Source organism: Pristiophorus japonicus, chromosome 28 (genome assembly GCF_044704955.1).
Source record: "Pristiophorus japonicus isolate sPriJap1 chromosome 28, sPriJap1.hap1, whole genome shotgun sequence".
Classification (NCBI taxonomy): domain Eukaryota; kingdom Metazoa; phylum Chordata; class Chondrichthyes; family Pristiophoridae; genus Pristiophorus; species Pristiophorus japonicus.
In genome coordinates, this window is record NC_092004.1 from 12,711,014 (window position 1) to 12,736,574 (window position 25,561).

A 25,561-nucleotide genomic window follows, 5' to 3' on the forward strand; every position below is an offset into this window, starting at 1 on the left:
ACATATGGAACTAGAATTGCTGATTGACACTGTAAGTTTGCCAACATTTAACTGCAGTGTGAGAACAATCACCATTATAATTAGGCTTCCATTACGTTCTTGCACGACATCACCCAAAGAAACCTAGTTGATCACAGCACAGATATCAGTTAATTCATTGCCAGTGCGAAAAAATACATATTTTGATCTTCGCAACGTGTACAAGACCACTGCCTGGATCGTGGGCAGTGATAATGGAACATGAGCATTAAGTTTTCGGTATCATTATACTTTACATTAACACAACCTGAGCTCCGAGATGTGTTTGGGACCCATTACCCCGAAATGAGGACAGAGTGGGCGGGGCAATTCCTTCCGGGGTCAGGTTTTCTTTCAAAAAGGTGTGAGAAAACTTTGCTTCGTTCACTGTGCGGCCGAAATAGTTCAGTTGGGAAAGCGTTTGACTGAAGATCCAGATGGTTCCTGGCTCAATCCCGTGTTTCAGCAATTTTTGGTTATTTCGCGTTCCCTTCCTTCTAAGGGAAGTGGCTGATTTTATATCGGGACAGTGGGCTGTTCAGCGGTTGCGTGATAATAATTTTCAACATGAATTGTTTTTAGATTTAGCGCTCTTTTTCTGTTACGTTCTATTTACACTCTGCGCAGTGTTGTAGATGAACAGTGAACAATGTTTAAGCGATGTGATGTGTTCAATGTTTATGCAGTAAATCTGTCACCCAGTGTGAGTCGGAAACACAAATCCCCGCAGACTGAGTTTTCATGCAACTTTAACCCACTGTGTGGCTGGTTAGCTCAGTTGGTTAGAGCGTGGTGCTAATAACGCCAAGGTCGCCGGTTCGATATCCGTACGGCCAATTCCAGTATTTTTCATAATTTTTATTCGGTTTTTAGTCACGTTTAAACTCAAATCTTTATAATGAAACAAATCCACACAGAATCCCAAGGGTTGGGAATTATTTGAATTAACAGTCATTGCTTCTTTGCCGACGTGGTGGAGAGGCACATCTTTCTGTTTATTTGTGTTTCTTGGTTTGCTGATAAACGATGAACCGGAGACCCGTTCCCGTAAATGCTCATAAGTAGGAACAGACAGACAGAACGGTTCTGTCGCCTGGAGATGGGCAAAAGGCTGCAGTTCAGGACAAAAACACCAAATGAAATGTTCACCCTGCACCGAGAGTGAAAAATCCTGAGAAAAGGACAGATGAAATAGATTTCAGTGGATGCCTACCCGCACGTGATGCTGTGGATGCGAGGATATATCTTTGGTGTTGTCCACAAAAAATGCCATTTGCTACGAACAATTTTACCTGGCGCGAATGTGGTGAGAATTTGGAAGGAGCAAGCAGGAAAGACTGTGTTGTTCTGCTTGTTGGCAAGCACATGTGTAGTAGCTTCCCTGGTGGTCTAGTGGTTAGGATTCGGCGCTTTCACCGCTGCGGCCCGGGTTCGATTCCCGGTCAGGGAACATTGTATTTTCGGCCGTTTGAACTGCAAGGCTGTTGCTGAACAAATTTACATCTCACTGCACTCTTGCTGCCCCAACCATCAGCAGCGCATCATTCTGTGCCTTCCGTTTTAAAGTGAGCAGTAAATGACGAGATATCGCTCAACAAGTGCTGATTGAGACCGTAAATGGTGCCAATCATGGCTAACTTTAGTCTTCCCTGTACATCTTTGCGGCACGTCACTCTAGCTTACCATCAGTTAATGCATTGCCAGTGTGGAAATATTCAGCATTTTAAACTTAGCAACGTGTGCTAGACTGGAATCAGTGGATGCCTGGGCCATGGGCACTGACAACTTATCCTGAGCATTCATTTGGCCTGGGCCCCTCCTATATTGCACATTGGCTCACTGTGTGTCTATGTTTAGCGTTCACAGGCGATTTACAAGCTCTGAATTTCCCAGCAGAGAATTCATGGAGTGCTTGATCCAACCGATATTCAACATCACTATTGTTAAATCTCTCCTTGATTCGCGACACTTATCTCTCTTCAGCATAGCATTGCTATGGACTGAACCTGTTATAATTTCACCTTGGCTCAGGGGCAGTGCGGCTAAGTGGGACGTCGGCCGGTCTCCCTTTCACAGCCCATCAGTGTCGAGAAAAGAACGGGGTATTTTACTGACATTTTACGTTCTCAAACAGTTATAAACTCTCCAGTATATGTCACTCTGTCTTCAAGACGGTGAGATCGAGCCTGTTGTGCAAGCTTTGTTTCTTTATGAACACTACAGCAGAACATTAAATCAACATATGGAACTAGAATTGCTGATTGACACTGTAAGTTTGCCAACATTTAACTGCAGTGTGAGAACAATCACCATTATAATTAGGCTTCCATTACGTTCTTGCACGACATCACCCAAAGAAACCTAGTTGATCACAGCACAGATATCAGTTAATTCATTGCCAGTGCGAAAAAATACATATTTTGATCTTCGCAACGTGTACAAGACCACTGCCTGGATCGTGGGCAGTGATAATGGAACATGAGCATTAAGTTTTCGGTATCATTATACTTTACATTAACACAACCTGAGCTCCGAGATGTGTTTGGGACCCATTACCCCGAAATGAGGACAGAGTGGGCGGGGCAATTCCTTCCGGGGTCAGGTTTTCTTTCAAAAAGGTGTGAGAAAACTTTGCTTCGTTCACTGTGCGGCCGAAATAGTTCAGTTGGGAAAGCGTTTGACTGAAGATCCAGATGGTTCCTGGCTCAATCCCGTGTTTCAGCAATTTTTGGTTATTTCGCGTTCCCTTCCTTCTAAGGGAAGTGGCTGATTTTATATCGGGACAGTGGGCTGTTCAGCGGTTGCGTGATAATAATTTTCAACATGAATTGTTTTTAGATTTAGCGCTCTTTTTCTGTTACGTTCTATTTACACTCTGCGCAGTGTTGTAGATGAACAGTGAACAATGTTTAAGCGATGTGATGTGTTCAATGTTTATGCAGTAAATCTGTCACCCAGTGTGAGTCGGAAACACAAATCCCCGCAGACTGAGTTTTCATGCAACTTTAACCCACTGTGTGGCTGGTTAGCTCAGTTGGTTAGAGCGTGGTGCTAATAACGCCAAGGTCGCCGGTTCGATATCCGTACGGCCAATTCCAGTATTTTTCATAATTTTTATTCGGTTTTTAGTCACGTTTAAACTCAAATCTTTATAATGAAACAAATCCACACAGAATCCCAAGGGTTGGGAATTATTTGAATTAACAGTCATTGCTTCTTTGCCGACGTGGTGGAGAGGCACATCTTTCTGTTTATTTGTGTTTCTTGGTTTGCTGATAAACGATGAACCGGAGACCCGTTCCCGTAAATGCTCATAAGTAGGAACAGACAGACAGAACGGTTCTGTCGCCTGGAGATGGGCAAAAGGCTGCAGTTCAGGACAAAAACACCCAATGGAATGTTCACCCTGCACCGAGAGTGAAAAATCCTGAGAAAAGGACAGATGAAATAGATTTCAGTGGATGCCTACCCGCACGTGATGCTGTGGATGCGAGGATATATCTTTGGTGTTGTCCACAAAAAATGCCATTTGCTACGAACAATTTTACCTGGCGCGAATGTGGTGAGAATTTGGAAGGAGCAAGCAGGAAAGACTGTGTTGTTCTGCTTGTTGGCAAGCACATGTGTAGTAGCTTCCCTGGTGGTCTAGTGGTTAGGATTCGGCGCTTTCACCGCTGCGGCCCGGGTTCGATTCCCGGTCAGGGAACATTGTATTTTCGGCCGTTTGAACTGCAAGGCTGTTGCTGAACAAATTTACATCTCACTGCACTCTTGCTGCCCCAACCATCAGCAGCGCATCATTCTGTGCCTTCCGTTTTCAAGTGAGCAGTAAATGACGAGATATCGCTCAACAAGTGCTGATTGAGACCGTAAATGGTGCCAATCATGGCTAACTTTAGTCTTCCCTGTACATCTTTGCGGCACGTCACTCTAGCTTACCATCAGTTAATGCATTGCCAGTGTGGAAATATTCAGCATTTTAAACTTAGCAACGTGTGCTAGACTGGAATCAGTGGATGCCTGGGCCATGGGCACTGACAACTTATCCTGAGCATTCATTTGGCCTGGGCCCCTCCTATATTGCACATTGGCTCACTGTGTGTCTATGTTTAGCGTTCACAGGCGATTTACAAGCTCTGAATTTCCCAGCAGAGAATTCATGGAGTGCTTGATCCAACCGATATTCAACATCACTATTGTTAAATCTCTCCTTGATTCGCGACACTTATCTCTCTTCAGCATAGCATTGCTATGGACTGAACCTGTTATAATTTCACCTTGGCTCAGGGGCAGTGCGGCTAAGTGGGACGTCGGCCGGTCTCCCTTTCACAGCCCATCAGTGTCGAGAAAAGAACGGGGTATTTTACTGACATTTTACGTTCTCAAACAGTTATAAACTCTCCAGTATATGTCACTCTGTCTTCAAGACGGTGAGATCGAGCCTGTTGTGCAAGCTTTGTTTCTTTATGAACACTACAGCAGAACATTAAATCAACATATGGAACTAGAATTGCTGATTGACACTGTAAGTTTGCCAACATTTAACTGCAGTGTGAGAACAATCACCATTATAATTAGGCTTCCATTACGTTCTTGCACGACATCACCCAAAGAAACCTAGTTGATCACAGCACAGATATCAGTTAATTCATTGCCAGTGCGAAAAAATACATATTTTGATCTTCGCAACGTGTACAAGACCACTGCCTGGATCGTGGGCAGTGAAAATGGAACATGAGCATTAAGTTTTCAGTATCATTATACTTTACATTAACACAACCTGAGCTCCGAGATGTGTTTGGGACCCATTGCCCCGAAATGAGGACAGAGTGGGCGGGGCAATTCCTTCCGGGGTCAGGTTTTCTTTCAAAAAGGTGTGAGAAAACTTTGCTTCGTTCACTGTCCGGCCGAAATAGTTCAGTTGGGAAAGCGTTTGACTGAAGATCCAGATGCTTCCTGGCTCAATCCCGTGTTTCAGCAATTTTTGGTTATTTCGCGTTCCCTTCCTTCTAAGGGAAGTGGCTGATTTTATATCGGGACAGTGGGCTGTTCAGCGGTTGCGCGATAATAATTTTCAACATGAATTGTTTTTAGATTTAGCGCTCTTTTTCTGTTACGTTCTATTTACACTCTGCGCAGTGTTGTAGATGAACAGTGAACAATGTTTAAGCGATGTGATGTGTTCAATGTTTATGCAGTAAATCTGTCACCCAGTGTGAGTCGGAAACACAAATCCCCGCAGACTGAGTTTTCATGCAACTTTAACCCACTGTGTGGCTGGTTAGCTCAGTTGGTTAGAGCGTGGTGCTAATAACGCCAAGGTCGCCGGTTCGATATCCGTACGGCCAATTCCAGTATTTTTCATAATTTTTATTCGGTTTTTAGTCACGTTTAAACTCAAATCTTTATAATGAAGCAAATCCACACAGAATCCCAAGGGTTGGGAATTATTTGAATTAACAGTCATTGCTTCTTTGCCGACGTGGTGGAGAGGCACATCTTTCTGTTTATTTGTGTTTCTTGGTTTGCTGATAAACGATGAACCGGAGACCCGTTCCCGTAAATGCTCATAAGTAGGAACAGACAGACAGAACGGTTCTGTCGCCTGGAGATGGGCAAAAGGCTGCAGTTCAGGACAAAAACACCAAATGAAATGTTCACCCTGCACCGAGAGTGAAAAATCCTGAGAAAAGGACAGATGAAATAGATTTCAGTGGATGCCTACCCGCACGTGATGCTGTGGATGCGAGGATATATCTTTGGTGTTGTCCACAAAAAATGCCATTTGCTACGAACAATTTTACCTGGCGCGAATGTGGTGAGAATTTGGAAGGAGCAAGCAGGAAAGACTGTGTTGTTCTGCTTGTTGGCAAGCACATGTGTAGTAGCTTCCCTGGTGGTCTAGTGGTTAGGATTCGGCGCTTTCACCGCTGCGGCCCGGGTTCGATTCCCGGTCAGGGAACATTGTATTTTCGGCCGTTTGAACTGCAAGGCTGTTGCTGAACAAATTTATATCTCACTGCACTCTTGCTGCCCCAACCATCAGCAGCGCATCATTCTGTGCCTTCCCTTTTAAAGTGAGCAGTAAATGACGAGATATCGCTCAACAAGTGCTGATTGAGACCGTAAATGGTGCCAATCATGGCTAACTTTAGTCTTCCCTGTACATCTTTGCGGCACGTCACTCTAGCTTACCATCAGTTAATGCATTGCCAGTGTGGAAATATTCAGCATTTTAAACTTAGCAACTTGTGCTAGACTGGAATCAGTGGATGCCTGGGCCATGGGCACTGACAACTTATCCTGAGCATTCATTTGGCCTGGGCCCCTCCTATATTGCACATTGGCTCACTGTGTGTCTATGTTTAGCGTTCACAGGCGATTTACAAGCTCTGAATTTCCCAGCAGAGAATTCATGGAGTGCTTGATCCAACCGATATTCAACATCACTATTGTTAAATCTCTCCTTGATTCGCGACACTTTTCTCTCTTCAGCATAGCATTGCTATGGACTGAACCTGTTATAATTTCACCTTGGCTCAGGGGCAGTGCGGCTAAGTGGGACGTCGGCCGGTCTCCCTTTCACAGCCCATCAGTGTCGAGAAAAGAACGGGGTATTTTACTGACATTTTACGTTCTCAAACAGTTATAAACTCTCCAGTATATGTCACTCTGTCTTCAAGACGGTGAGATCGAGCCTGTTGTGCAAGCTTTGTTTCTTTATGAACACTACAGCAGAACATTAAATCAACATATGGAACTAGAATTGCTGATTGACACTGTAAGTTTGCCAACATTTAACTGCAGTGTGAGAACAATCACCATTATAATTAGGCTTCCATTACGTTCTTGCACGACATCACCCAAAGAAACCTAGTTGATCACAGCACAGATATCAGTTAATTCATTGCCAGTGCGAAAAAATACATATTTTGATCTTCGCAACGTGTACAAGACCACTGCCTGGATCGTGGGCAGTGATAATGGAACATGAGCATTAAGTTTTCGGTATCATTATACTTTACATTAACACAACCTGAGCTCCGAGATGTGTTTGGGACCCATTGCCCCGAAATGAGGACAGAGTGGGCGGGGCAATTCCTTCCGGGGTCAGGTTTTCTTTCAAAAAGGTGTGAGAAAACTTTGCTTCGTTCACTGTCCGGCCGAAATAGTTCAGTTGGGAAAGCGTTTGACTGAAGATCCAGATGGTTCCTGGCTCAATCCCGTGTTTCAGCAATTTTTGGTTATTTCGCGTTCCCTTCCTTCTAAGGGAAGTGGCTGATTTTATATCGGGACAGTGGGCTGTTCAGCGGTTGCGCGATAATAATTTTCAACATGAATTGTTTTTAGATTTAGCGCTCTTTTTCTGTTACGTTCTATTTACACTCTGCGCAGTGTTGTAGATGAACAGTGAACAATGTTTAAGCGATGTGATGTGTTCAATGTTTATGCAGTAAATCTGTCACCCAGTGTGAGTCGGAAACACAAATCCCCGCAGACTGAGTTTTCATGCAACCTTAACCCACTGTGTGGCCGGTTAGCTCAGTTGGTCAGAGCGTGGTGCTAATAACGCCAAGGTCGCCGGTTCGATATCCGTACGGCCAATTCCAGTGTTTTTCATAATTTTTATTCGGTTTTTAGTCACGTTTAAACTCAAATCTTTATAATGAAACAAATCCACACAGAATCCCAAGGGTTGGGAATTATTTGAATTAACAGTCATTGCTTCTTTGCCGACGTGGTGGAGAGGCACATCTTTCTGTTTATTTGTGTTTCTTGGTTTGCTGATAAACGATGAACCGGAGACCCGTTCCCGTAAATGCTCATAAGTAGGAACAGACAGACAGAACGGTTCTGTCGCCTGGAGATGGGCAAAAGGCTGCAGTTCAGGACAAAAACACCCAATGGAATGTTCACCCTGCACCGAGAGTGAAAAATCCTGAGAAAAGGACAGATGAAATAGATTTCAGTGGATGCCTACCCGCACGTGATGCTGTGGATGCGAGGATATATCTTTGGTGTTGTCCACAAAAAATGCCATTTGCTACGAACAGTTTGACCTGGCGCGAATGTGGTGAGAATTTGGAAGGAGCAAGCAGGAAAGACTGTGTTGTTCTACTTGTTGGCAAGCACATGTGTAGCAGCTTCCCTGGTGGTCTAGTGGTTAGGATTCGGCGCTTTCACCGTTGCGGCCCGGGTTCGATTCCCGGTCAGGGAACATTGTATTTTCGGCCGTTTGAACTGCAAGGCTGTTGCTGAACAAATTTACATCTCACTGCACTCTTGCTGCCCCAACCATCAGCAGCGCATCATTCGTTGTCGTAATGCAGCAGACACTTCTGTGCCTTCCGTTTTCAAGTGAGCAGTAAATGACGAGATATCGCTCAACAAGTGCTGATTGAGACCGTAAATGTTGCCAATCATGGCTAACTTTAGTCTTCCCTGTACATCTTTGCGGCACGTCACTCTAGCTTACCATCAGTTAATGCATTGCCAGTGTGGAAATATTCAGCATTTTAAACTTAGCAACGTGTGCTAGACTGGAATCAGTGGATGCCTGGGCCATGGGCACTGACAACTTATCCTGAGCATTCATTTGGCCTGGGCCCCTCCTATATTGCACATTGGCTCACTGTGTGTCTATGTTTAGCGTTCACAGGCGATTTACAAGCTCTGAATTTCCCAGCAGAGAATTCATGGAGTGCTTGATCCAACCGATATTCAACATCACTATTGTTAAATCTCTCCTTGATTCGCGACACTTATCTCTCTTCAGCATAGCATTGCTATGGACTGAACCTGTTATAATTTCACCTTGGCTCAGGGGCAGTGCGGCTAAGTGGGACGTCGGCCGGTCTCCCTTTCACAGCCCATCAGTGTCGAGAAAAGAACGGGGTATTTTACTGACATTTTACGTTCTCAAACAGTTATAAACTCTCCAGTATATGTCACTCTGTCTTCAAGACGGTGAGATCGAGCCTGTTGTGCAAGCTTTGTTTCTTAATGAACACCACAGCAGAACATTAAATCAACATATGGAACTAGAATTGCTGATTGACACTGTAAGTTTGCCAACATTTAACTGCAGTGTGAGAACAATCACCATTATAATTAGGCTTCCATTACGTTCTTGCACGACATCACCCAAAGAAACCTAGTTGATCACAGCACAGATATCAGTTAATTCATTGCCAGTGCGAAGAAATACATATTTTGATCTTCGCAACGTGTACAAGACCACTGCCTGGATCGTGGGCAGTGATAATGGAACATGAGCATTAAGTTTTCGGTATCATTATACTTTACATTAACACAACCTGAGCTCCGAGATGTGTTTGGGACCCATTGCCCCGAAATGAGGACAGAGTGGGCGGGGCAATTCCTTCCGGGGTCAGGTTTTCTTTCAAAAAGGTGTGAGAAAACTTTGCTTCGTTCACTGTCCGGCCGAAATAGTTCAGTTGGGAAAGCGTTTGACTGAAGATCCAGATGGTTCCTGGCTCAATCCCGTGTTTCAGCAATTTTTGGTTATTTCGCGTTCCCTTCCTTCTAAGGGAAGTGGCTGATTTTATATCGGGACAGTGGGCTGTTCAGCGGTTGCGCGATAATAATTTTCAACATGAATTGTTTTTAGATTTAGCGCTCTTTTTCTGTTACGTTCTATTTACACTCTGCGCAGTGTTGTAGATGAACAGTGAACAATGTTTAAGCGATGTGATGTGTTCAATGTTTATGCAGTAAATCTGTCACCCAGTGTGAGTCGGAAACACAAATCCCCGCAGACTGAGTTTTCATGCAACCTTAACCCACTGTGTGGCCGGTTAGCTCAGTTGGTCAGAGCGTGGTGCTAATAACGCCAAGGTCGCCGGTTCGATATCCGTACGGCCAATTCCAGTGTTTTTCATAATTTTTATTCGGTTTTTAGTCACGTTTAAACTCAAATCTTTATAATGAAACAAATCCACACAGAATCCCAAGGGTTGGGAATTATTTGAATTAACAGTCATTGCTTCTTTGCCGACGTGGTGGAGAGGCACATCTTTCTGTTTATTTGTGTTTCTTGGTTTGCTGATAAACGATGAACCGGAGACCCGTTCCCGTAAATGCTCATAAGTAGGAACAGACAGACAGAACGGTTCTGTCGCCTGGAGATGGGCAAAAGGCTGCAGTTCAGGACAAAAACACCCAATGGAATGTTCACCCTGCACCGAGAGTGAAAAATCCTGAGAAAACGACAGATGAAATAGATTTCAGTGGATGCCTACCCGCACGTGATGCTGTGGATGCGAGGATATATCTTTGGTGTTGTCCACAAAAAATGCCATTTGCTACGAACAGTTTGACCTGGCGCGAATGTGGTGAGAATTTGGAAGGAGCAAGCAGGAAAGACTGTGTTGTTCTACTTGTTGGCAAGCACATGTGTAGCAGCTTCCCTGGTGGTCTAGTGGTTAGGATACGGCGCTTTCACCGCTGCGGCCCGGGTTCGATTCCCGGTCAGGGAACATTGTATTTTCGGCCGTTTGAACTGCAAGGCTGTTGCTGAACAAATTTACATCTCACTGCACTCTTGCTGCCCCAACCATCAGCAGCGCATCATTCTGTGCCTTCCGTTTTAAAGTGAGCAGTAAATGACGAGATATCGCTCAACAAGTGCTGATTGAGACCGTAAATGGTGCCAATCATGGCTAACTTTAGTCTTCCCTGTACATCTTTGCGGCACGTCACTCTAGCTTACCATCAGTTAATGCATTGCCAGTGTGGAAATATTCAGCATTTTAAACTTAGCAACGTGTGCTAGACTGGAATCAGTGGATGCCTGGGCCATGGGCACTGACAACTTATCCTGAGCATTCATTTGGCCTGGGCCCCTCCTATATTGCACATTGGCTCACTGTGTGTCTATGTTTAGCGTTCACAGGCGATTTACAAGCTCTGAATTTCCCAGCAGAGAATTCATGGAGTGCTTGATCCAACCGATATTCAACATCACTATTGTTAAATCTCTCCTTGATTCGCGACACTTATCTCTCTTCAGCATAGCATTGCTATGGACTGAACCTGCTATAATTTCACCTTGGCTCAGGGGCAGTGCGGCTAAGTGGGACGTCGGCCGGTCTCCCTTTCACAGCCCATCAGTGTCGAGAAAAGAACGGGGTATTTTACTGACATTTTACGTTCTCAAACAGTTATAAACTCTCCAGTATATGTCACTCTGTCTTCAAGACGGTGAGATCGAGCCTGTTGTGCAAGCTTTGTTTCTTTATGAACACCACAGCAGAACATTAAATCAACATATGGAACTAGAATTGCTGATTGACACTGTAAGTTTGCCAACATTTAACTGCAGTGTGAGAACAATCACCATTATAATTAGGCTTCCATTACGTTCTTGCCCGACATCACCCAAAGAAACCTAGTTGATCACAGCACAGATATCAGTTAATTCATTGCCAGTGCGAAAAAATACATATTTTGATCTTCGCAACGTGTACAAGACCACTGCCTGGATCGTGGGCAGTGAAAATGGAACATGAGCATTAAGTTTTCGGTATCATTATACTTTACATTAACACAACCTGAGCTCCGAGATGTGTTTGGGACCCATTGCCCCGAAATGAGGACAGAGTGGGCGGGGCAATTCCTTCCGGGGTCAGGTTTTCTTTCAAAAAGGTGTGAGAAAACTTTGCTTCGTTCACTGTCCGGCCGAAATAGTTCAGTTGGGAAAGCGTTTGACTGAAGATCCAGATGGTTCCTGGCTCAATCCCGTGTTTCAGCAATTTTTGGTTATTTCGCGTTCCCTTCCTTCTAAGGGAAGTGGCTGATTTTATATCGGGACAGTGGGCTGTTCAGCGGTTGCGCGATAATAATTTTCAACATGAATTGTTTTTAGATTTAGCGCTCTTTTTCTGTTACGTTCTATTTACACTCTGCGCAGTGTTGTAGATGAACAGTGAACAATGTTTAAGCGATGTGATGTGTTCAATGTTTATGCAGTAAATCTGTCACCCAGTGTGAGTCGGAAACACAAATCCCCGCAGACTGAGTTTTCATGCAACTTTAACCCACTGTGTGGCCGGTTAGCTCAGTTGGTCAGAGCGTGGTGCTAATAACGCCAAGGTCGCCGGTTCGATATCCGTACGGCCAATTCCAGTGTTTTTCATAATTTTTATTCGGTTTTTAGTCACGTTTAAACTCAAATCTTTAAAATGAAACAAATCCACACAGAATCCCAAGGGTTGGGAATTATTTGAATTAACAGTCATTGCTTCTTTGCCGACGTGGTGGAGAGGCACATCTTTCTGTTTATTTGTGTTTCTTGGTTTGCTGATAAACGATGAACCGGAGACCCGTTCCCGTAAATGCTCATAAGTAGGAACAGACAGACAGAACGGTTCTGTCGCCTGGAGATGGGCAAAAGGCTGCAGTTCAGGACAAAAACACCCAATGGAATGTTCACCCTGCACCGAGAGTGAAAAATCCTGAGAAAAGGACAGATGAAATAGATTTCAGTGGATGCCTACCCGCACGTGATGCTGTGGATGCGAGGATATATCTTTGGTGTTGTCCACAAAAAATGCCATTTGCTACGAACAGTTTGACCTGGCGCGAATGTGGTGAGAATTTGGAAGGAGCAAGCAGGAAAGACTGTGTTGTTCTACTTGTTGGCAAGCACATGTGTAGCAGCTTCCCTGGTGGTCTAGTGGTTAGGATTCGGCGCTTTCACCGTTGCGGCCCGGGTTCGATTCCCGGTCAGGGAACATTGTATTTTCGGCCGTTTGAACTGCAAGGCTGTTGCTGAACAAATTTACATCTCACTGCACTCTTGCTGCCCCAACCATCAGCAGCGCATCATTCGTTGTCGTAATGCAGCAGACACTTCTGTGCCTTCCGTTTTCAAGTGAGCAGTAAATGACGAGATATCGCTCAACAAGTGCTGATTGAGACCGTAAATGGTGCCAATCATGGCTAACTTTAGTCTTCCCTGTACATCTTTGCGGCACGTCACTCTAGCTTACCATCAGTTAATGCATTGCCAGTGTGGAAATATTCAGCATTTTAAACTTAGCAACGTGTGCTAGACTGGAATCAGTGGATGCCTGGGCCATGGGCACTGACAACTTATCCTGAGCATTCATTTGGCCTGGGCCCCTCCTATATTGCACATTGGCTCACTGTGTGTCTATGTTTAGCGTTCACAGGCGATTTACAAGCTCTGAATTTCCCAGCAGAGAATTCATGGAGTGCTTGATCCAACCGATATTCAACATCACTATTGTTAAATCTCTCCTTGATTCGCGACACTTATCTCTCTTCAGCATAGCATTGCTATGGACTGAACCTGCTATAATTTCACCTTGGCTCAGGGGCAGTGCGGCTAAGTGGGACGTCGGCCGGTCTCCCTTTCACAGCCCATCAGTGTCGAGAAAAGAACGGGGTATTTTACTGACATTTTACGTTCTCAAACAGTTATAAACTCTCCAGTATATGTCACTCTGTCTTCAAGACGGTGAGATCGAGCCTGTTGTGCAAGCTTTGTTTCTTTATGAACACCACAGCAGAACATTAAATCAACATATGCAACTAGAATTGCTGATTGACACTGTAAGTTTGCCAACATTTAACTGCAGTGTGAGAACAATCACCATTATAATTAGGCTTCCATTACGTTCTTGCACGACATCACCCAAAGAAACCTAGTTGATCACAGCACAGATATCAGTTAATTCATTGCCAGTGCGAAAAAATACATATTTTGATCTTCGCAACGTGTACAAGACCACTGCCTGGATCGTGGGCAGTGAAAATGGAACATGAGCATTAAGTTTTCGGTATCATTATACTTTACATTAACACAACCTGAGCTCCGAGATGTGTTTGGGACCCATTGCCCCGAAATGAGGACAGAGTGGGCGGGGCAATTCCTTCCGGGGTCAGGTTTTCTTTCAAAAAGGTGTGAGAAAACTTTGCTTCGTTCACTCTCCGGCCGAAATAGTTCAGTTGGGAAAGCGTTTGACTGAAGATCCAGATGGTTCCTGGCTCAATCCCGTGTTTCAGCAATTTTTGGTTATTTCGCGTTCCCTTCCTTCTAAGGGAAGTGGCTGATTTTATATCGGGACAGTGGGCTGTTCAGCGGTTGCGCGATAATAATTTTCAACATGAATTGTTTTTAGATTTAGCGCTCTTTTTCTGTTACGTTCTATTTACACTCTGCGCAGTGTTGTAGATGAACAGTGAACAATGTTTAAGCGATGTGATGTGTTCAATGTTTATGCAGTAAATCTGTCACCCAGTGTGAGTCGGAAACACAAATCCCCGCAGACTGAGTTTTCATGCAACTTTAACCCACTGTGTGGCCGGTTAGCTCAGTTGGTCAGAGCGTGGTGCTAATAACGCCAAGGTCGCCGGTTCGATATCCGTACGGCCAATTCCAGTGTTTTTCATAATTTTTATTCGGTTTTTAGTCACGTTTAAACTCAAATATTTATAATGAAACAAATCCACACAGAATCCCAAGGGTTGGGAATTATTTGAATTAACAGTCATTGCTTCTTTGCCGACGTGGTGGAGAGGCACATCTTTCTGTTTATTTGTGTTTCTTGGTTTGCTGATAAACGATGAACCGGAGACCCGTTCCCGTAAATGCTCATAAGTAGGAACAGACAGACAGAACGGTTCTGTCGCCTGGAGATGGGCAAAAGGCTGCAGTTCAGGACAAAAACACCAAATGAAATGTTCACCCTGCACCGAGAGTGAAAAATCCTGAGAAAAGGACAGATGAAATAGATTTCAGTGGATGCCTACCCGCACGTGATGCTGTGGATGCGAGGATATATCTTTGGTGTTGTCCACAAAAAATGCCATTTGCTACGAACAATTTTACCTGGCGCGAATGTGGTGAGAATTTGGAAGGAGCAAGCAGGAAAGACTGTGTTGTTCTGCTTGTTGGCAAGCACATGTGTAGTAGCTTCCCTGGTGGTCTAGTGGTTAGGATTCGGCGCTTTCACCGCTGCGGCCCGGGTTCGATTCCCGGTCAGGGAACATTGTATTTTCGGCCGTTTGAACTGCAAGGCTGTTGCTGAACAAATTTACATCTCACTGCACTCTTGCTGCCCCAACCATCAGCAGCGCATCATTCTGTACCTTCCGTTTTAAAGTGAGCAGTAAATGACGAGATATCGCTCAACAAGTGCTGATTGAGACCGTAAATGGTGCCAATCATGGCTAACTTTAGTCTTCCCTGTACATCTTTGCGGCACGTCACTCTAGCTTACCATCAGTTAATGCATTGCCAGTGTGGAAATATTCAGCATTTTAAACTTAGCAACGTGTGCTAGACTGGAATCAGTGGATGCCTGGGCCATGGGCACTGACAACTTATCCTGAGCATTCATTTGGCCTGGGCCCCTCCTATATTGCACATTGGCTCACTGTGTGTCTATGTTTAGCGTTCACAGGCGATTTACAAGCTCTGAATTTCCCAGCAGAGAATTCATGGAGTGCTTGATCCAACCGATATTCAACATCACTATTGTTAAATCTCTCCTTGATTCGCGACACTTATCTCTCTTCAGCATAGCATTGCTATGGACTGAACCTGTTATAATTTCACCTTGGCTCAGGGGCAGTGCGGCTAAGTGGGACGTCGGCCGGTCTCCCTTTCACAGCCCATCAGTGTCGAGAAAAGAACGGGGTATTTTACTGACATTTTACGTTCTCAAACAGTTATAAACTCTCCAGTATATGTCACTCTGTCTTCAAGACGGTGAGATCGAGCCTGTTGTGCAAGCTTTGTTTCTTAATGAACACCACAGCAGAACATTAAATCAACATATGCAACTAGAATTGCTGATTGACACTGTAAGTTTGCCAACATTTAACTGCAGTGTGAGAACAATCACCATTATAATTAGGCTTCCATTACGTTCTTGCACGACATCACCCAAAGAAACCTAGTTGATCACAGCACAGATATCAGTTAATTCATTGCCAGTGCGAAAAAATACATATTTTGATCTTCGCAACGTGTACAAGACCACTGCCTGGATCGTGGGCAGTGAAAATGGAACATGAGCATTAAGTTTTCGGTATCATTATACTTTACATTAACACAACCTGAGCTCCGAGATGTGTTTGGGACCCATTGCCCCGAAATGAGGACAGAGTGGGCGGGGCAATTCCTTCCGGGGTCAGGTTTTCTTTCAAAAAGGTGTGAGAAAACTTTGCTTCGTTCACTCTCCGGCCGAAATAGTTCAGTTGGGAAAGCGTTTGACTGAAGATCCAGATGGTTCCTGGCTCAATCCCGTGTTTCAGCAATTTTTGGTTATTTCGCGTTCCCTTCCTTCTAAGGGAAGTGGCTGATTTTATATCGGGACAGTGGGCTGTTCAGCGGTTGCGCGATAATAATTTTCAACATGAATTGTTTTTAGATTTAGCGCTCTTTTTCTGTTACGTTCTATTTACACTCTGCGCAGTGTTGTAGATGAACAGTGAACAATGTTTAAGCGATGTGATGTGTTCAATGTTTATGCAGTAAATCTGTCACCCAGTGTGAGTCGGAAACACAAATCCCCGCAGACTGAGTTTTCATGCAACTTTAACCCACTGTGTGGCCGGTTAGCTCAGTTGGTCAGAGCGTGGTGCTAATAACGCCAAGGTCGCCGGTTCGATATCCGTACGGCCAATTCCAGTGTTTTTCATAATTTTTATTCGGTTTTTAGTCACGTTTAAACTCAAATATTTATAATGAAACAAATCCACACAGAATCCCAAGGGTTGGGAATTATTTGAATTAACAGTCATTGCTTCTTTGCCGACGTGGTGGAGAGGCACATCTTTCTGTTTATTTGTGTTTCTTGGTTTGCTGATAAACGATGAACCGGAGACCCGTTCCCGTAAATGCTCATAAGTAGGAACAGACAGACAGAACGGTTCTGTCGCCTGGAGATGGGCAAAAGGCTGCAGTTCAGGACAAAAACACCAAATGAAATGTTCACCCTGCACCGAGAGTGAAAAATCCTGAGAAAAGGACAGATGAAATAGATTTCAGTGGATGCCTACCCGCACGTGATGCTGTGGATGCGAGGATATATCTTTGGTGTTGTCCACAAAAAATGCCATTTGCTACGAACAATTTTACCTGGCGCGAATGTGGTGAGAATTTGGAAGGAGCAAGCAGGAAAGACTGTGTTGTTCTGCTTGTTGGCAAGCACATGTGTAGTAGCTTCCCTGGTGGTCTAGTGGTTAGGATTCGGCGCTTTCACCGCTGCGGCCCGGGTTCGATTCCCGGTCAGGGAACATTGTATTTTCGGCCGTTTGAACTGCAAGGCTGTTGCTGAACAAATTTACATCTCACTGCACTCTTGCTGCCCCAACCATCAGCAGCGCATCATTCTGTACCTTCCGTTTTAAAGTGAGCAGTAAATGACGAGATATCGCTCAACAAGTGCTGATTGAGACCGTAAATGGTGCCAATCATGGCTAACTTTAGTCTTCCCTGTACATCTTTGCGGCACGTCACTCTAGCTTACCATCAGTTAATGCATTGCCAGTGTGGAAATATTCAGCATTTTAAACTTAGCAACGTGTGCTAGACTGGAATCAGTGGATGCCTGGGCCATGGGCACTGACAACTTATCCTGAGCATTCATTTGGCCTGGGCCCCTCCTATATTGCACATTGGCTCACTGTGTGTCTATGTTTAGCGTTCACAGGCGATTTACAAGCTCTGAATTTCCCAGCAGAGAATTCATGGAGTGCTTGATCCAACCGATATTCAACATCACTATTGTTAAATCTCTCCTTGATTCGCGACACTTATCTCTCTTCAGCATAGCATTGCTATGGACTGAACCTGTTATAATTTCACCTTGGCTCAGGGGCAGTGCGGCTAAGTGGGACGTCGGCCGGTCTCCCTTTCACAGCCCATCAGTGTCGAGAAAAGAACGGGGTATTTTACTGACATTTTACGTTCTCAAACAGTTATAAACTCTCCAGTATATGTCACTCTGTCTTCAAGACGGTGAGATCGAGCCTGTTGTGCAAGCTTTGTTTCTTAATGAACACCACAGCAGAACATTAAATCAACATATGGAACTAGAATTGCTGATTGACACTGTAAGTTTGCCAACATTTAACTGCAGTGTGAGAACAATCACCATTATAATTAGGCTTCCATTACGTTCTTGCACGACATCACCCAAAGAAACCTAGTTGATCACAGCACAGATATCAGTTAATTCATTGCCAGTGCGAAAAAATACATATTTTGATCTTCGCAACGTGTACAAGACCACTGCCTGGATCGTGGGCAGTGATAATGGAACATGAGCATTAAGTTTTCGGTATCATTATACTTTACATTAACACAACCTGAGCTCCGAGATGTGTTTGGGACCCATTGCCCCGAAATGAGGACAGAGTGGGCGGGGCAATTCCTTCCGGGGTCAGGTTTTCTTTCAAAAAGGTGTGAGAAAACTTTGCTTCGTTCACTGTCCGGCCGAAATAGTTCAGTTGGGAAAGCGTTTGACTGAAGATCCAGATGGTTCCTGGCTCAATCCCGTGTTTCAGCAATTTTTGGTTATTTCGCGTTCCCTTCCTTCTAAGGGAAGTGGCTGATTTTATATCGGGACAGTGGGCTGTTCAGCGGTTGCGCGATAATAATTTTCAACATGAATTGTTTTTAGATTTAGCGCTCTTTTTCTGTTACGTTCTATTTACACTCTGCGCAGTGTTGTAGATGAACAGTGAACAATGTTTAAGCGATGTGATGTGTTCAATGTTTATGCAGTAAATCTGTCACCCAGTGTGAGTCGGAAACACAAATCCCCGCAGACTGAGTTTTCATGCAACCTTGACCCACTGTGTGGCCGGTTAGCTCAGTTGGTCAGAGCGTGGTGCTAATAACGCCAAGGTCGCCGGTTCGATATCCGTACGGCCAATTCCAGTGTTTTTCATAATTTTTATTCGGTTTTTAGTCACGTTTAAACTCAAATCTTTATAATGAAACAAATCCACACAGAATCCCAAGGGTTGGGAATTATTTGAATTAACAGTCATTGCTTCTTTGCCGACGTGGTGGAGAGGCACATCTTTCTGTTTATTTGTGTTTCTTGGTTTGCTGATAAACGATGAACCGGAGACCCGTTCCCGTAAATGCTCATAAGTAGGAACAGACAGACAGAACGGTTCTGTCGCCTGGAGATGGGCAAAAGGCTGCAGTTCAGGACAAAAACACCCAATGGAATGTTCACCCTGCACCGAGAGTGAAAAATCCTGAGAAAAGGACAGATGAAATAGATTTCAGTGGATGCCTACCCGCACGTGATGCTGTGGATGCGAGGATATATCTTTGGTGTTGTCCACAAAAAATGCCATTTGCTACGAACAGTTTGACCTGGCGCGAATGTGGTGAGAATTTGGAAGGAGCAAGCAGGAAAGACTGTGTTGTTCTACTTGTTGGCAAGCACATGTGTAGCAGCTTCCCTGGTGGTCTAGTGGTTAGGATTCGGCGCTTTCACCGTTGCGGCCCGGGTTCGATTCCCGGTCAGGGAACATTGTATTTTCGGCCGTTTGAACTGCAAGGCTGTTGCTGAACAAATTTACATCTCACTGCACTCTTGCTGCCCCAACCATCAGCAGCGCATCATTCGTTGTCGTAATGCAGCAGACACTTCTGTGCCTTCCGTTTTCAAGTGAGCAGTAAATGACGAGATATCGCTCAACAAGTGCTGATTGAGACCGTAAATGTTGCCAATCATGGCTAACTTTAGTCTTCCCTGTACATCTTTGCGGCACGTCACTCTAGCTTACCATCAGTTAATGCATTGCCAGTGTGGAAATATTCAGCATTTTAAACTTAGCAACGTGTGCTAGACTGGAATCAGTGGATGCCTGGGCCATGGGCACTGACAACTTATCCTGAGCATTCATTTGGCCTGGGCCCCTCCTATATTGCACATTGGCTCACTGTGTGTCTATGTTTAGCGTTCACAGGCGATTTACAAGCTCTGAATTTCCCAGCAGAGAATTCATGGAGTGCTTGATCCAACCGATATTCAACATCACTATTGTTAAATCTCTCCTTGATTCGCGACACTTATCTCTCTTCAGCATAGCATTGCTATGGACTGAACCTGTTATAATTTCACCTTGGCTCAGGGGCAGTGCGGCTAAGTGGGACGTCGGCCGGTCTCCCTTTCACAGCCCATCAGTGTCGAGAAAAGAACGGGGTATTTTACTGACATTTTACGTTCTCAAACAGTTATAAACTCTCCAGTATATGTCACTCTGTCTTCAAGACGGTGAGATCGAGCCTGTTGTGCAAGCTTTGTTTCTTAATGAACACCACAGCAGAACATTAAATCAACATATGGAACTAGAATTGCTGATTGACACTGTAAGTTTGCCAACATTTAACTGCAGTGTGAGAACAATCACCATTATAATTAGGCTTCCATTACGTTCTTGCACGACATCACCCAAAGAAACCTAGTTGATCACAGCACAGATATCAGTTAATTCATTGCCAGTGCGAAAAAATACATATTTTGATCTTCGCAACGTGTACAAGACCACTGCCTGGATCGTGGGCAGTGATAATGGAACATGAGCATTAAGTTTTCGGTATCATTATACTTTACATTAACACAACCTGAGCTCCGAGATGTGTTTGGGACCCATTGCCCCGAAATGAGGACAGAGTGGGCGGGGCAATTCCTTCCGGGGTCAGGTTTTCTTTCAAAAAGGTGTGAGAAAACTTTGCTTCGTTCACTGTCCGGCCGAAATAGTTCAGTTGGGAAAGCGTTTGACTGAAGATCCAGATGGTTCCTGGCTCAATCCCGTGTTTCAGCAATTTTTGGTTATTTCGCGTTCCCTTCCTTCTAAGGGAAGTGGCTGATTTTATATCGGGACAGTGGGCTGTTCAGCGGTTGCGCGATAATAATTTTCAACATGAATTGTTTTTAGATTTAGCGCTCTTTTTCTGTTACGTTCTTTTTACACTCTGCGCAGTGTTGTAGATGAACAGTGAACAATGTTTAAGCGATGTGATGTGTTCAATGTTTATGCAGTAAATCTGTCACCCAGTGTGAGTCGGAAACACAAATCCCCGCAGACTGAGTTTTCATGCAACTTTAACCCACTGTGTGGCCGGTTAGCTCAGTTGGTTAGAGCGTGGTGCTAATAACGCCAAGGTCGCCGGTTCGATATCCGTACGGCCAATTCCAGTATTTTTCATAATTTTTATTCGGTTTTTAGTCACGTTTAAACTCAAATCTTTATAATGAAACAAATCCACACAGAATCCCAAGGGTTGGGAATTATTTGAATTAACAGTCATTGCTTCTTTGCCGACGTGGTGGAGAGGCACATCTTTCTGTTTATTTGTGTTTCTTGGTTTGCTGATAAACGATGAACCGGAGACCCGTTCCCGTAAATGCTCATAAGTAGGAACAGACAGACAGAACGGTTCTGTCGCCTGGAGATGGGCAAAAGGCTGCAGTTCAGGACAAAAACACCAAATGAAATGTTCACCCTGCACCGAGAGTGAAAAATCCTGAGAAAAGGACAGATGAAATAGATTTCAGTGGATGCCTACCCGCACGTGATGCTGTGGATGCGAGGATATATCTTTGGTGTTGTCCACAAAAAATGCCATTTGCTACGAACAATTTTACCTGGCGCGAATGTGGTGAGAATTTGGAAGGAGCAAGCAGGAAAGACTGTGTTGTTCTGCTTGTTGGCAAGCACATGTGTAGTAGCTTCCCTGGTGGTCTAGTGGTTAGGATACGGCGCTTTCACCGCTGCGGCCCGGGTTCGATTCCCGGTCAGGGAACATTGTATTTTCGGCCGTTTGAACTGCAAGGCTGTTGCTGAACAAATTTACATCTCACTGCACTCTTGCTGCCCCAACCATCAGCAGCGCATCATTCTGTGCCTTCCGTTTTAAAGTGAGCAGTAAATGACGAGATCTCGCTCAACAAGTGCTGATTGACACCGTAAATGGTGCCAATCATGGCTAACTTTAGTCTTCCTTGTACATCTTTGCGGCACGTCACTCTAGCTTACCATTATTAATGCATTGCCAGTGTGGAAATATTCTGCATTTTAAACTTAGCAACTTGTGCATGACTGGAATCAGTGAATGCCTGGGCCATGGGCACTGACAAATTATCCTGAGCATTCATTTGGCCTGGGCCCCTCCTATATTGCATATTGGCTCACTGTGTGTCTATGTTTAGCGTTCACAGGCTATTTACAAGCTCTGAATTTCCCAAGAGAATTCATGGAGTGCTTGATCGAACCGATATTCAACATCACTGTTGTTAAATCTCTCCTTGATTCGCGACACTTATCTCTCTTCAGCATAGCATTGCTATGGACTGAACCTGTTATAATTTCACCTTGGATCAGGGTCAGAGCGGCTAAGTGGGACGTCGGCCGGTCTCCCTTTCACAGCCCATCAGTGTCGAGAAAAGAACGGGGTATTTTACTGACATTTTATGTTCTCAAACAGTTATAAACTCTCCAGTATATTTCACACTGTCTTCAAGATGGTGAGATCGAGCCTGTTGTGCAAGCTTTGTTTCTTTATGAACACTATAGCAGAACATTAAATCAACATATGGAACTAGAATTGCTGATTGACACTGTAAGTTTGCCAACATTTAACTGCAGTGTGAGAACAATCACCATTATAATTAGGCTTCCATTACGTTCTTGCACGACATCACCCAAAGAAACCTAGTTGATCACAGCACAGATATCAATTAATTCATTGCCAGTGCGAAAAAATACATATTTTGATCTTCGCAACGTGTACAAGACCACTGCCTGGATCGTTGGCAGTGATAACGGAACATTAGCATTAAGTTTTCGGTATCATTATACTTTACATTAACACAACCTGAGCTCCGAAATGTGTTTGGGACCCATTGCCCCGAAATGAGGACAGAGTGGGCGGGGCAATTCCTTCCGGGGTCAGGTTTTCTTTCAAAAAGGTGTGAGAAAACTTTGCTTCGTTCACTGTCCGGCCGAAATAGTTCAGTTGGGAAGGCGTTTGACTGAAGATCCAGATGGTTCCTGGCTCAAGCCCGTGTTTCAGCAATTTTTGGTTATTTCACGTCCCCTTCATTCTAAGTTAAGTGGCTGATGTTATATCGGGACAGTGGGCTGTTCAGAGGTTGCGTGATAATAATTTTCAACTTGAATTGTTTTTAGATTTAGCGCTCTTTTTCTGTTACGTTCTATTTACACTCTGCGCAGTGTTGTAGATGAACAGTGAACAATGTTTAAGCGATGTGATGTGTTCAATGTTTATGCAGTAAATCTGTCACCCAGTGTGAGTCGGAAACACAAATCCCCGCAGACTGAGTTTTCATGCAACTTTAACCTACTTCGTGGCCGGTTGGCTCAGTTGGTTAGAGCGTGGTGCTAATAACGCCAAGGTCGCCGGTTCGATATCCGTCGGGCCAATTCCTGTGTCTTTCATAATTTTTATTCGGTTTTTAGTCACATTTAAAATCAAATCTTTATAATGAAACAAATCCACACAGACTCCCAAGGGTTGGGAATTATTTGAATTAACAGTCATTGCTTCTTTGCCGACGTGGTGGAGAGGCATATCTTTCTGTTTATTTGTATTTCTTGGTTTGCTGATAAACGATGAACCGGAGGCCCGTTCCCGTAAATGCTCAAAAGTAGGAACAGACAGACAGAACGGTTCTGTCGCCTGGAGATGGGCAAAAGGCTGCAGTTCAGGACAAAAACACCAAATGAAATGTTCACCCTGCACCGAGAGTGAAAAATCCCGAGAAAAGGACAGATGAAATAGATTTCAGTGGATGCCTACCCGCACGTGATGCTGTGGATGCGAGGATATATCTTTGGTGTTGTCCACAAAAAATGCCATTTGCCACGAACAGTTTTACCTGGCGCGAATGTGGTGAGAATTTGGAAGGAGCAAGCAGGAAAGACAGTGTTGGTCTGCTTGTTGGCAAGCACATGTGTCGCAGCTTCCCTGGTGGTCTAGTGGTTAGGATTCGGCGCTTTCACCGCTGCGGCCCGGGTTCGATTCCCGGTCAGGGAACATTGTATTTTCGGCCGTTTGAACTGCAAGGCTGTTGCTGAACAAATTTACAGCTCACTGCACTCTTGCTGCCCCAACCATCAGCAGCGCATCATTCGTTGTCGTAATGCAGCAGACACTTCTGTGCCTTCCGTTTTAAAGTCAGCAGGAAATGACGAGATCTCGCTCAACAAGTGCTGATTGACACCGTAAATGGTGCCAATCATGGCTAACTTTAGTCTTCCCTGTACATCTTTGAGGCACGTCACTCTAGCTTACCAGCTGTTAATGCATTGCCAGTGTGGAAATATTCTGCATTTTAAACTTAGCAACTTGTGCATGACTGGAATCAGTGAATGCCTGGGCCATGGGCACTGACAAATTATCCTGAGCATTCATTTGGCCTGGGCCCCTCCTATATTGCATATTGGCTCACTGTGTGTCTATGTTTAGCGTTCACAGGCGATTTACAAGCTCTGAATTTCCCAGCAGAGAATTCATGGAGTGCTTGATCCAACCGATATTCAACATCACTATTGTTAAATCTCTCCTTGATTCGCGACACTTATCTCTCTTCAGCATAGCATTGCTATGGACTGAACCTGCTATAATTTCACCTTGGCTCAGGGGCAGTGCGGCTAAGTGGGACGTCGGCCGGTCTCCCTTTCACAGCCCATCAGTGTCGAGAAAAGAACGGGGTATTTTACTGACATTTTACGTTCTCAAACAGTTATAAACTCTCCAGTATATGTCACTCTGTCTTCAAGACGGTGAGATCGAGCCTGTTGTGCAAGCTTTGTTTCTTTATGAACACCACAGCAGAACATTAAATCAACATATGGAACTAGAATTGCTGATTGACACTGTAAGTTTGCCAACATTTAACTGCAGTGTGAGAACAATCACCATTATAATTAGGCTTCCATTACGTTCTTGCCCGACATCACCCAAAGAAACCTAGTTGATCACAGCACAGATATCAGTTAATTCATTGCCAGTGCGAAAAAATACATATTTTGATCTTCGCAACGTGTACAAGACCACTGCCTGGATCGTGGGCAGTGAAAATGGAACATGAGCATTAAGTTTTCGGTATCATTATACTTTACATTAACACAACCTGAGCTCCGAGATGTGTTTGGGACCCATTGCCCCGAAATGAGGACAGAGTGGGCGGGGCAATTCCTTCCGGGGTCAGGTTTTCTTTCAAAAAGGTGTGAGAAAACTTTGCTTCGTTCACTGTCCGGCCGAAATAGTTCAGTTGGGAAAGCGTTTGACTGAAGATCCAGATGGTTCCTGGCTCAATCCCGTGTTTCAGCAATTTTTGGTTATTTCGCGTTCCCTTCCTTCTAAGGGAAGTGGCTGATTTTATATCGGGACAGTGGGCTGTTCAGCGGTTGCGCGATAATAATTTTCAACATGAATTGTTTTTAGATTTAGCGCTCTTTTTCTGTTACGTTCTATTTACACTCTGCGCAGTGT

General features: G+C 44.4%; 11 non-coding genes across 11 annotated transcripts; all 11 read left to right on the forward strand.

Moving 5' to 3' along the window:
• The first annotated feature begins 1,396 nt into the window (after window positions 1-1,396).
• On the forward strand, window positions 1,397-1,468 carry trnae-uuc (transfer RNA glutamic acid (anticodon UUC)). Its single transcript has one exon. It is a non-coding gene; the product is annotated as a tRNA-Glu (tRNA).
• Window positions 1,469-3,652: 2,184 nt separating this feature from the next.
• trnae-uuc (transfer RNA glutamic acid (anticodon UUC)) lies at window positions 3,653-3,724 on the forward strand. Its single transcript has one exon. It is a non-coding gene; the product is annotated as a tRNA-Glu (tRNA).
• A 2,184-nt stretch (window positions 3,725-5,908) lies between these two features.
• On the forward strand, window positions 5,909-5,980 carry trnae-uuc (transfer RNA glutamic acid (anticodon UUC)). The gene has a single exon. It is a non-coding gene; the product is annotated as a tRNA-Glu (tRNA).
• Window positions 5,981-8,164: 2,184 nt separating this feature from the next.
• On the forward strand, window positions 8,165-8,236 carry trnae-uuc (transfer RNA glutamic acid (anticodon UUC)). Its single transcript has one exon. It is a non-coding gene; the product is annotated as a tRNA-Glu (tRNA).
• Window positions 8,237-10,445: 2,209 nt separating this feature from the next.
• On the forward strand, window positions 10,446-10,517 carry trnae-uuc (transfer RNA glutamic acid (anticodon UUC)). The gene has a single exon. It is a non-coding gene; the product is annotated as a tRNA-Glu (tRNA).
• A 2,184-nt stretch (window positions 10,518-12,701) lies between these two features.
• trnae-uuc (transfer RNA glutamic acid (anticodon UUC)) lies at window positions 12,702-12,773 on the forward strand. Its single transcript has one exon. It is a non-coding gene; the product is annotated as a tRNA-Glu (tRNA).
• Window positions 12,774-14,982: 2,209 nt separating this feature from the next.
• On the forward strand, window positions 14,983-15,054 carry trnae-uuc (transfer RNA glutamic acid (anticodon UUC)). The gene has a single exon. It is a non-coding gene; the product is annotated as a tRNA-Glu (tRNA).
• A 2,184-nt stretch (window positions 15,055-17,238) lies between these two features.
• Window positions 17,239-17,310, forward strand: trnae-uuc (transfer RNA glutamic acid (anticodon UUC)). The gene has a single exon. It is a non-coding gene; the product is annotated as a tRNA-Glu (tRNA).
• A 2,184-nt stretch (window positions 17,311-19,494) lies between these two features.
• Window positions 19,495-19,566, forward strand: trnae-uuc (transfer RNA glutamic acid (anticodon UUC)). The gene has a single exon. It is a non-coding gene; the product is annotated as a tRNA-Glu (tRNA).
• A 2,209-nt stretch (window positions 19,567-21,775) lies between these two features.
• trnae-uuc (transfer RNA glutamic acid (anticodon UUC)) lies at window positions 21,776-21,847 on the forward strand. The gene has a single exon. It is a non-coding gene; the product is annotated as a tRNA-Glu (tRNA).
• Window positions 21,848-24,028: 2,181 nt separating this feature from the next.
• Window positions 24,029-24,100, forward strand: trnae-uuc (transfer RNA glutamic acid (anticodon UUC)). The gene has a single exon. It is a non-coding gene; the product is annotated as a tRNA-Glu (tRNA).
• Window positions 24,101-25,561: the final 1,461 nt, after the last annotated feature.